This window comes from Telopea speciosissima, chromosome 2 (assembly GCF_018873765.1).
Source record: "Telopea speciosissima isolate NSW1024214 ecotype Mountain lineage chromosome 2, Tspe_v1, whole genome shotgun sequence".
Taxonomy (NCBI): domain Eukaryota; kingdom Viridiplantae; phylum Streptophyta; class Magnoliopsida; order Proteales; family Proteaceae; genus Telopea; species Telopea speciosissima.
The window spans coordinates 6050407-6060955 of NC_057917.1; the positions used below are offsets into that span (position 1 = coordinate 6050407).

The window sequence follows — 10549 nt, forward strand, 5'->3', positions numbered from 1 at the left end:
CCCCCCCCTTTATGTTGGACCCAGTATTAATGCCAACCCATTAAGTCATAAAATATGAGTTTGAACCCAAAAACTAATGGACTTCACTTGGGAACAGTTAAACAATGACGTCAGCTTGTAAATTAAAATTTAATCTCAATTTTGCCCTTCCCATTTCAAGTGAAAAACCCTTATTTTCATTGTCTTCCTCAGTCTAGCTTCTCCTCTCTACTACTCTCTTTTCTGTCTTTGAAAGCTTGCACCCCATCTCAGTGGAACGAAGAAGAAGGCGGCTTGCATACTGATCCTTCTCTGTCTTTGAAAGCTTGCACCCCACCCCACCAAAGTACACTGATCCTTCTCAAAATCACCTCTCCAACTTTTCCATCGGCTCAAACTCATCTCTCCAACCTATGGTTCACCTTTGCAACTCTGCTCCACGTCTTGGCACACATTCCGGCGACCAAAGAGAAGGAGACGAAGCTCTGAAGGAACGACTTCACTCCAAATGTGAGTTCTCACAAAACCAGACTCCTCAAAATCGAATTTTTTTTTTCCCTAACCTACCTGTGTAAATGCAATTTACACAGTTTTAATGGAGTTGGGTGTGTTGAGTTTGTCTAAGAAGCTGGTTTAAGCTTTGGAGGGAGAGTTGTCCTTTTCAATTTCTTATCTAAATCGGATTTAACCAACTGAATCCTAACAATGAACAACCGAACCATGTAGATAGAGAGAGAGAGAGAGAGACCATAGGAAGAAGAAGAAGGAGGAGGGGACTATGAGTTCAATAATTTCAGATTTTTAGATTAACCCTTTTCGGATAGTTTAGTAATGGGTCCTTTTTGAAGTAAGTTTTCTCTGCTCCCTTCTTTAGGGATTATATTTCATTGATTAATGAGGACCCTCTAACCAGTCGTGAACAGAAAGACAAGTTCTTACACATGAAGTGGTTTGGATCTTGGATTATCAAGAACTTGAACCATCCCCCCCCCCTCTCTGATTAGATGGAACATTCATGTATTTTTCTTTTGGTAAGAATATTCATGTAGTTCATGTATTAAGAAAGTGCTTTAATTTTGAATTTCCCCCCTCTTTGCTAGAAAACTAAATATGGGTTAGGCAAAGAATAATTTAGAACTCCATTTAGGACTAAATTAATAAAGCCCGGCCAAACGAAATGATTGAGATCACTTGTGTCGTCATCAGTTAAATGGTTTGGAATATGATCTTTCTTTCCCTATCACACACCCCTCCTTTTGCCCTCTTGCTTATAGTAGACATACATGCCCCTTTTTGCTCTTATTTGTGGAGTGTTTTATTAAAAATTTGTGCTTATTTGTGTAATGAGTGCAGGTTGGATTTATTCACAATTTATTACTCTTATGATGGGAATGTGTCACATAAGATAGTTGATAGAGATAGGTATGGGTATATTGATATGGTACATGACATCTACAGCACAGTCCTAGGTCATATACCAGATGGTAGAGGTGTGACTTTCAAATGCAAAACAATACTACCTGGTGGGAATGAGGATTTGGAGGTGTGGGATGATCAGCCTGTGATGCAGCAGTTTGACATCTTTGAGGCTGACAAGGTAATCAGATTGTATGTCTTTAATCTGCAAGAGAGTGAGCCTCAGCAAGGAACCAAATCTTATAAGATTAATGGGTTTGAGTGTGAGGTGATTGGTAGGACCACTAATACAAGAAGTCAAAGATATGTGGCTGGTGAATCTACAAGGGTGAGACAGCAAAGTGCTATTGTTCCTAGTAGTAGTAGACTGCCAAAGAAGATAGTAAAAAGAGGGGGTGGTACAGCAACTGGTGTATCAAGTAGGACACCTTCTAGTCTTGCAGGATCTAATGAGTATGAACCTGTGGAATTGAATGATTCAGGTGATGATGATAAATGGCAACTTAGTGAGGATGATCTGGATAAAGAAAGTGATGGAATTTCAGATTCTTCAGATGATGGTGATGAATCTGAAGAAGTAATAGGTGATGAGAATACAGAGACTGTTGGTTAGAAAGGGGATGAGGAAGAGGATGATGAATCAGATTATGTTCCAGAGGAAAATAAAGATGAAGATGAGTCAGATAGGGATGGTATTTCAGATTATGATTCTGAGGAATACCATTCACAATTTTCCAAAAAAAGTGGATCTAGTGGTGGGGGAATATTGATGTTGGATGAAGGGATGGCTTTTGATTGTGTGGATGAATATAAAACCCACTTGAAGAACTATGCAATTCAAGAGGGGTTTGAACTATATAGGCTAAAGAATGAGAAGACTAGAGTAACTGTGATTTGTGCGAGTGATGGTTGCCCTTGGAGGGTACATGCTTCTCTTGCACTTGATGGCAAGACTTTCAGTGTGAAATCATTTGCAGACAAACATACTTGTAGTGGAAGAAAGACAAAATTGGCAAAAGCTAACTCTAGATGGATAGCTGGTAAAATTGGTCCCCACATTAGGGCAGATCCTGCAATGACTATTAAAAACATGGAAGCAATGATGAAGGTACAGTATGGACTGCAACCAAGCAAACAACAGTTGTTCTTTGATTATTTTTCTGATAGTTACATTGTGATCAGGGATTAAACTTGCATATTCTTCATATTCTATTCTTTTGTCCTACAACTCTGGATCTTCCTTGAAAACTTGTAAGAGCCAGACCAAATGAAAGCTACATCTTTGTTTTGTCTTCTTTGTTCTTTTGATTTTCACTTCCACTCGCACCTTCTTTCTTGTCTATTGCCTAGTAGTGTGCAAAAACATCTAAAAGTTGGAATTGTAAAAGCCAGTTGTTTCCACTTCAGCATGAATTTAACCTGTTTTAACATTGGATCCACATGTTACCCCTCCTGAATAATTTATTATTTATCCACCATATCCAGTTCAATGGATCGTAATGTTCTTCCTATAGTTGATAGTTTTTCTTTAATTTTTAATAGTTCATAATCACAATTGAATGTTAATTATTTTAGTTTTGTATCCTCTGTTTGAGCTGTGAATATAATGCATTTCTGATCTTTTCTGATCCTATTTTTTGTCAGTGCAGGACTGGGGATTGTTTGTGCTATACTTGATTGGGAACATCTCTTTGATAGTTTTGGCCATTGGGAGTATCAGCCCTGGGTATGTTTCAAGGAAGATTTTAGCCATTCTGAATCTCAATTTCTGTAGCCTAGAATGGAAGGGGAGGGAGAAAAGTACTTCTCTTTTTTTAGTATCTCAACTAGCCTGATGAATAGTCTTCTGTGGTCTTTGCCGTAGCACTAGGAGAATCTTAACAATATATTTTTCAGTATGTAGCCAGATAATGAATTTTGGGTGTCACAAAGGTTTGCAGCAATCAACACATCAATTTCAGTCACAAAAATCCATAATTCCTCTTTCTTCATAATGATGGTATTGACTTTAATTTGAGTGAGAGTGATGAGATAGAATTTGTATAGCCAACCTCAAATATTGAGAACAAGGCTTAGGGAGTTGAGCTGTTGACCATAATTAAAATAAGATTCAACTAACCCAAATTTAATTAGACGGTTTACCAGAATAAGAGAAAACATAAAATAGAATTTAGATAGGGAAATGGGGAGTTAAGTCTGTGATGTAAAGAGCTGTAGCCTCTTTCTTCTTTTGCCACAACCTTAATTTGAAAACCCTTCCAAACTCAACTTCTTGCTCTCTAGCATAAGAATTTAGATAGGGAAATGGGGAGTTAAGAACTATTTCTCAAGCTTCCACTTCTTCAGTTTTCACATCTTGTTCTGTTTTGTGTTGCTCTCAGATACACAGGGAGGATAATTTTCATCACCCCCATGCTAGCCCATTGAGCATAGATTCGCCTCCCCACTCTTCCTTCTAGAGGTTAATTCAGAATTTTCTGTTGGGATTATGTGGAGTATGGATCGACACTGCCATCACCAAGGTAGTAAGTCGGTCTTTGTTTCGGCCAGAGAGGATCGAATTTTCTTGTCACCATGGAACGGAAATGAGGAAGACAGTTGGGAGAAATTTTCTACGGTTGTGCAGGAGAAAGGAGAAGGCAGCAGGAGAAAGAGAAGGAGGTATAATGGAGAGGAGGAGAAGATGGAAGCAGGTGGAATCAAGGGTGCCATAGGTCTGAACCTGTGTTGCTGCTTCTCCGGTGTGCAAGTAACAATGATGAGTTGCAGGTTCGATTTGGGGAAGATGAAGTATTTCAAGGTTAGAAGTTTCAACGGTAAGAATTTAGGTTGAAGATGGGTTGGGGTTTGAAGGGTATTTTTTACATTTTATCTCACTTAGTTAAGTCAGAGTGATGTCCGTTAGTTTTTGGGTTCAAACTCAGATTTTAGGACTTAATGGGTTGACATTAATACTGGGGTCCAACACAAAGGAGTCATGAGACGAACTCTGTTAATAAGATTTGCTCCCCTCTATTCTCGCAATCTGCTCTCCCCTCCGAATTGCAGACCAAACCCTTCTTCCCCTGCCATCATCAATGTCACTTCAACTCCTTCTTCGAAACTGAAGCTGACGCTGAGGAGGAGGTTCTTCTCATCCAAAAATGAAAGTCCTCTTCTTCCTGTTCCCGAGACCAGTACTTTAACCCAACAACCACAGAAGAAAGAAGTTCCTCCGCTCGATTTGGAAGAAATCAGAATGAAAGGTAGGTAGATGAAATTAATTCAGGAAACAGGCCGGCCACCTGTGCATCAACTTCTATCTACCCCCAATCCCTAATCCCTAATCCCTAATCCCTCCCTCCCTTACTATATATAGCAGCCATGCCATCACAGTGGATGGCTTGTTATTCTATGTTTATAAAATTGCTTGCAATTTAATAATCTCTCTTCCTTTTTTTTTCCTTTTCCTTTTTCTATGGGCGGCGCAGAGTTCAAAGATATGGCTGAGAAGTATTTGAAAGGCGATGAAGAGATGTGGCCTTCTATCTCTCATGCCATGCCATGGATGAGAATATGTTTACTCATAAGTACTCCCTTGACTAGTGGTACTACTTGCATAAGGAGGTCATTGAACATCATTGTCGCTTGGTCATTAAAAAAATATCGATAACCAGAGGTATCACGAATTCGTTGAGGAGATGCGCGGCACCCGGGTATATATTTCAAATATTTTTTTTTAATTAAATTGTCTAGCAGATGCATTGGTCGTCGAAGATGGTGTCATGAGAGTCTATGTACTCTGTTCCCTACTGAAAATTATCTCCTCAAATTACTTGCCCGGTCCATTTTTTTAAATTCCTCTAATATAGGGGGAGAGGGTGGACCCCACCGGGACAGTGTGTTCAGACAGAGAATTGTGTGTCCATCGTTGTCACGAAGAGACCAGACCATCTCCGGTGGCAGAAGGCAAGATGTTGAGTTGAGCATAAGTGTATGTTTAATATTGAAGAACACTGTCAGGGATCATATACATCACTGATTAATGTTTCTACTACAACTACAAACAATAGTTAAAATTCTTTTTTTTTTGCAGTAACCAAGGGGGGATTGTTGTAGATTTTTGCTGTCAAGATGGAAAGATTTTGGAACTATAACAATGGGTGCTGAGTTGGTTTAATTTATTTCATTTCTTTGTGATCAAAGGAATCTCAGCTCAAATTATTTGGACCATCTTGTATTCTCTAGGAATCTAAAAAAGCTCATATGCGGGATTGGAAAACAATCTCGCTTTTCCCCTCAACAAAGCTGCAAGAAACTTTACAGAGGAATCACAAATTTATGGTATGGCTTCAAATATTGGTGTTTATAAGTTGTGTGAACTTCATCCAATTTATACTGTTCCTTTCTTCTTTCTGTAATTGTTTTTTCTTGAGATCTAAAAGGTGGAGACTAATTGTTGTAACAAGAACTCAGAGAGTTGCATACAAAACTGAAACAGAAAATTCAGAATATCTTCTCATACAAACAAAAGAAACACTCACATGATTTACTCCCTAGGTTTTGTTGTGGCTCACTGCCACTGTTCGGTTGCTGAGGAGACAACATGGTTGAAAGAGGGAAGATTGAAAGTTGAGTTTGTAAGCAGTTTGGTTCGTTGTGGGGATAAGAAAAAACAAAAATTTTTCTTCAGCGATCTTTTGGCGCGAAAGCATGTGCTCTGAAGACCATGGTTTGAGGTATCGGATCGGATCGGTCGATTTTGGCCGGATTAGGGTCGATTTTGACCGATCCCAATATCAATCCGATCCAGCTGTACAGACAGGGGTAAAAATGTAACAAAATTAGCTTTTTAATAAGAAAACAGTGACAAAAGTGTCATATTTGCCCGAGTTTGGGCGATCCCGATCCAGCCGATACTAAGATCATGAACCATGTTGAAGACTGAACTCTAATGGGCCTGCCTCGTAGGCAACAGGCTATAAGCCCGACTAATGGGACTTCCTCGTAGGCAACAGGCCCTCTCCTTGGAATGGTTTCCTGGTTTGGGAGAAACCTCTACCCAAACTCTGATGAGTAATAAGGAATCTGGATGGTGTGTCAAACAAGAACGACGCAGAAAAGAATGAAAATCACAAACAACAATCGTACAATCAAACACAAGGATTTACGTGGTTCGATAAGATTCTTTACGTCTAAGATGAGATGAGGTTTGCTTCATTATCAATTGAGTTTCGTCTATAACGGGTATTAAATCATTGAATTTGGATTAAGTAGGTTTGATCTGTCAGTCAGATGGACCAAATCAATAGGCCCACCCTCGCTTCTAGGCCAGTTTCTAAAATCATGATATCCATGAAAGGTTGTCTGGGCTCTCCACAGGCCCAGATAAGCCCGTCTGAACGATTGACATGGGTGTTTTTGCACAATTTAACTCAACAGTCCCAAAAGATCACAACCCATGATGCCCAAAGATGGATACCCTCCCCCTTGGTTTCACACCGTTCATGGGGTGTGGGATCCACTTTTGGAGCGTGAGACTCACACCTGATGGATGATATGAGATCCAGGGAAAGGTACCCACACAGAAAATAATCCTTTTCAATTCCCTAAAAGTGTGCAATGCGGCAATTTGGGGTGGATATGTCGACACCTAGCAACTCAGACATCCAACGATGTCGAGGTTGAGAAGAAAAAGAAAACGGAAGTCAATGAGCTCAGACCGTTGGATGCCTGAGTTGCAAGGTGTCGACATCTCCATCCTGAACTGCCGCACTGCACACTTTAGGGAATTGGAGAGGATTAAAATCCAATTCAGGAGAGAATCCCAACTCGAAATCTAGATGGTGTGTCGATCAAGATTCACGTGTAGCAAGACTTTTTTCCAATTCAATCATATCTCTTATTATATATTGGCTTATCCTCCAATGTATGCCATGTTAGATAGATTGTAATAAAAGAGAGATTATATAAATAATTTGTTATTTTGGGAAAAATGCTTTAGTCCCACATCGGAAAACTACAAAAGTTATAAATGGTATTTATCATATTACCTTCTTTATCTCTTGAATTAAATCGGAAAAGGGAGACATTCTACAGTGTATATGCGAGGACGGCGTAGCCGTCCGCACACGCGCACGCACACGCCTCTACAGATTAAACCAGAGATGTACCTATTCACAACAGTCATATCCTATCAGACGTGACCTTAGGATCTTCTAATCCGACGGATCTGATTATTTAAAAAAAAAACAACGTACCAGATCAGATCGCTTGCATCACCCAATCAAAATAAGGTGTAACTTTGGCCCGGGCTCAGGATGAACCTGGCTATGAATTAATCAGTAGAGATTTATAGAACTTCTAGCCTTTTGCACAACAAAGGTGAATGTAGGAGTGAACTAAATCTGAAGACAAGAAGAGAAGAAGACACCCATAAAATGTGAAGTAGGACAAAATAATCCAGAGTTTTTTTTTTTTTTGTTGGTAATTTAATCCCTAGAGTTAAAGCCTATAAAAAAGAAAGGGGAGAGGACTGGGGATGCAACCAGCTTTTGGTAAGTTAGTGGTATACACCAGTCATAGGGCTAGACATAGGAGGATAAGGGGGTCTTTTCCAAAGGGGGAGGAGAGAGGATGACACATGTTAGGCACCCTGGTGGTGTGCCCAACCATTTCCCAAAAAAGAAGGTGACAGTGAAATATAAAACAAGGGAAAAGGTTCTTTGAGCTGGCTAGCGAGGGTACACTGGTATCCCCGTGTCTATCTCTCTCCTCTAAACTGAATTGAACTTGCTGCCTTCCCATGTATAATACCATTTTGATGTACTTCGTTGGTGTGCTCTTCTACGGCGCTTGCTCAAAGGACTCTCTCCCATAAAACAAAAGACGAGGCCTAAAGTGGGAATAAAATGTGAAACTAAGGAGTCCTCCCTGGTTGGCCATGGGCCCAAGATGGTGTGTGAAAATCCAACCTGAACCAATTGGACTGATCAAACAAAACCAGATCGAATTGAAACCGAACCTTTATTGGTGGTTTCAGATTGTGTTTTTTAGCGATTAATAAACTAAAAAAAAAATTGGACCAATAAAATGGCCCAACCGAAACCAGAAATTGAACCGAACCTAGAACCAAACCAATAAAAAACGTTAGGAAACCACTAATAAACAAAAAAAAAACAAAAAAAAAAACCTGAAAATTATATGTTTTTATTACTGTTACATTAGTACTAGTATGTAATGCCAAAATTGAAACCGGGAACAGACCAAGAATAACTCAATATGAAAAAACCGATAAACTCAGACCGAACCATACTGAAACTGAGACCAAAGAGAACACATGTGTCCAAGCACCCATCTATCGGTCAAATAAATGGAATGGAATTCGGTTTGATAGACCTGTCTATCTAAACATATATATATCCAGTGAATGGATACCTGGCTCTGATAATTGAGACAAGGGTTAACTTTTTTAATTATTTATTATTCTAAAACTTTAGTCCCACATCGGAATGATATAAGAAGAAAAGCCTATTATTAAGTACACGTTTGTCGTTAATGGATACGACCTTACTTGAACAGGATCTGTTCTATAGGCTCGTACCTCTGTATCCTTGAGTTCTAAGGAGACAGGAACCAAAGTCTGGTTGATGAGACATAACCGTGTGACCAGAGCGTGATTAACAGCTCTGATGTCTTCCGTAGAGAACTTCATCAAGCAGTAGAGGATCGTTTCCATGGTTGGTTCCAACCCTGGGGTGGTCGTACGGTTGGCTGACAGACTCTTAAAATCTTTCTTTTGAGTTGGTTTTATTTCATTTCTTTGTTTTCAAAGGAATCTCAATTCAAATTATTTAGACATTTTGTATTCTAGAAGAAATCCAAAAAAGCTCATATGCTGGATTGGAAACCAATCTCCCTTTTCTCCTCTTTCTGTACTTTTTTTCTTGAGAGCCAAAAAACTAGGAGACTAAAATTGTTGTAACAAGACCTCAGAGAGTTGCATACAAAACTGAAACAGAAAATTCAGAACTATCTTTTCATACAAACAAAAGAAGCTCTCACATGATCTTAATCACCAAATTGTTGAGCAGCTGTTCGATTGCTGAGGAGCCAAGCCATTGGATGGTGAGGGAGACAACATGGTTGGCAGATTGTCCTGACTGTTGTTGTCCATTGATAGCAACATGAATCCGATGTACAGAGGCAATGCTTCCATCTATATTCACCACATATACTGCAGTCAACCAAGAAATATCCATGGAATTTAATTAGGATATTTTTTGTTTTTTGGAGGAAGCTGAAAGATTTTAAACAGGGAATAAAAATCACCCATGTTTTTCATTTATCTCAAATTTCTTTCAGGGAGCTAAACAAATTTTAAATAGGGGAAGAAGGATCGCAGCTTCGCATGGGAACAAGTTCTTTTTGTTTTTCTCCTGAATTCAATTTAGCTCAAATTTTTCTTCCATGTCTGAATCATAAAAAAGATGCAGCAAAATAAAAAGAAAGATTTCCAACTGAATTGGGAAGAGAGAATATGGATGATTCTCAGTTTGTAAAGAGAGAAAAAGTAAGAATTATGATGACAGACAACTGAGAAATATAAATGTTAATAACAAGAAGCGACGTGAAAGTGTGAAACTATGAACCACTTTTCCCTTCTCAAAAGAGAGAGAGCGAGAGTAGTCAGTCCAACCTCTACTAAATTCAAGCTCATTTCACTCAGATAATTAATCATTTCCATAGGTTTCAGAAATATCTCTGTATCGGAATGGATTTTAGTTCAGTTTGTGTGGGTCATAACCTGATCATCCCAGATTTATGAATCAAATTGACCCTCATCATTATGTGGAAAAAGTGTGGATAAGCAGTCTTGGAACAATGGATGGTTACACAATGGTTGGCATTCCTTGTACATACTGATCTGGAATTCCTCTTCACAAGTTTGTCTGTGCAGTATGATGTACATGGGGACCTCTTGGGGTTATTAGAAGCTCACCCTGTAACTCCACTATTATCTTTGTACCACCTAGATGTTGTGAATCAAATATTTCCAGGTATGAGCAGAGCCAGAGTCATCCAACACCTCTTTGAATCAATCAGACTCGACTCCGGCAGTATTATGCAACAATCCATCAGCTATGACAAGAACAAAGAGTGATCGATCTCTGTC

At 39.2% G+C, this 10549-nt stretch overlaps 1 non-coding gene across 1 annotated transcript; it reads left to right on the forward strand.

The window, feature by feature from the left end:
* Window positions 1–8937: 8937 nt before the first annotated feature.
* Window positions 8938–9157, forward strand: LOC122653337. The gene has a single exon (XR_006331770.1). It is a non-coding gene; the product is annotated as a small nucleolar RNA U3 (small nucleolar RNA).
* The last annotated feature ends 1392 nt before the right edge of the window (window positions 9158–10549 follow it).